Below are 1,351 nucleotides of genomic sequence, written 5' to 3' on the forward strand. Positions count from 1 at the left end.
TAAGCTTCAAAGATCTAGAGTCGGGCTGCTGACATTGCATGCCGTGTCATTGGCGAATAATATGTTAAAGCCAATATCATTGATGCTATTACTGATATCATTAACATAGATAAGAAAAAGGAGTGGACCCAAAATAGAGCCTTGTGGGACTCCGACTGACTGAGATTGAGATACTGATGAGGAAGAAGTATCACATACTGATTTCCGTCTACATACTGATTTCGGTTTTTTAGGTAAGACATTACTAAGTCATTAACTGGGCCTCTTATGCCGCAGTTATCAAGTTTAGTATGTAATATTTTATGGAAAATCGTATCAAATGCCCTTTTAATGTCAATAAAAATTGTAGCAGGAATATACCCTTTTTCCATGGTGTCATGAACAAACTGAATCATTGCTCTAATAGAATGCTTAGTAGCATGAGACTTGCGTAACCCAAATTGGATCGGACTAAAAAATTTAGATTTTATTAGAAAGCTGACTATACGGTTATGTAGGCACTTTTCAAGCAATTTCCCAAATGTAGACAGGATCAAAATCCGCCGATAGTTTGTTGGGTTCTTCGGGTCTCCTCCTTTATACAAAGAGATAATTCTTGCAGACTTGAAACAAGAAGGAAATCTTCCGGTTTTAAAACAGAGGTTGAACACATGGGAAAGCGGGTTTACAATATTTGGTGCTATGCACTTAATCAGATTAATCGATGACCCATCGGTCCCTTCCGAAGATCCATTCTTTAAAAGGTTTGTTGTAAGTAAAAGTTCATCTGGGGTTACAGGAGTAAGAAAAATGGAGCAATTGAGAGACGGGGGTAGATATGATTGAAAGTCCTCTCCAGTTTCATTATCCAGATGATGGGCCAGGTTGCTCCCAGCAGTTGACGCGGTTTCCTCACCAATTTTTGCAAAGTGTATATTTAATGCATTGATAACTTCCACTTTCCCTGTAGCCAGTTTAGTTCCATCTTCAGCTATTAATTCATCAGGAATATCATGGGTCTTATGTTTTCCTAAGCACTTATCAATTATTTCCCATGTCTTCTTGGGGGACCCTTCAGCTTCAACAAATGCTTCGGTGAAGTAATGACTTTTTGCTGATCTTAAAATTTTTGTTAAACAATTTTTGTATCTGCAAAATTCAGCTAATTTAACTTCAGATGGATTCATTGAGTATGCCTTATATAACAGATTCTTATTTTTTATTGATACCAGCAATCCAGGAGATATCCAAGGCTTAATCGGCTTTATACTATTTCTTCTTGATATTTGACGGAGAGGGAAAGCATTATTGAAACAACGTTTAAACTGATTCACAAAACATTCAGCAGCAAAATCAGGGTCCGAAGACTCTA

Source organism: Artemia sp. Qi Xiang Cuo, unplaced genomic scaffold (genome assembly GCF_049724085.1).
Source record: "Artemia sp. Qi Xiang Cuo unplaced genomic scaffold, ASM4972408v1 HiC_scaffold_2955, whole genome shotgun sequence".
Lineage (NCBI taxonomy): Eukaryota > Metazoa > Arthropoda > Branchiopoda > Anostraca > Artemiidae > Artemia > Artemia sp. Qi Xiang Cuo.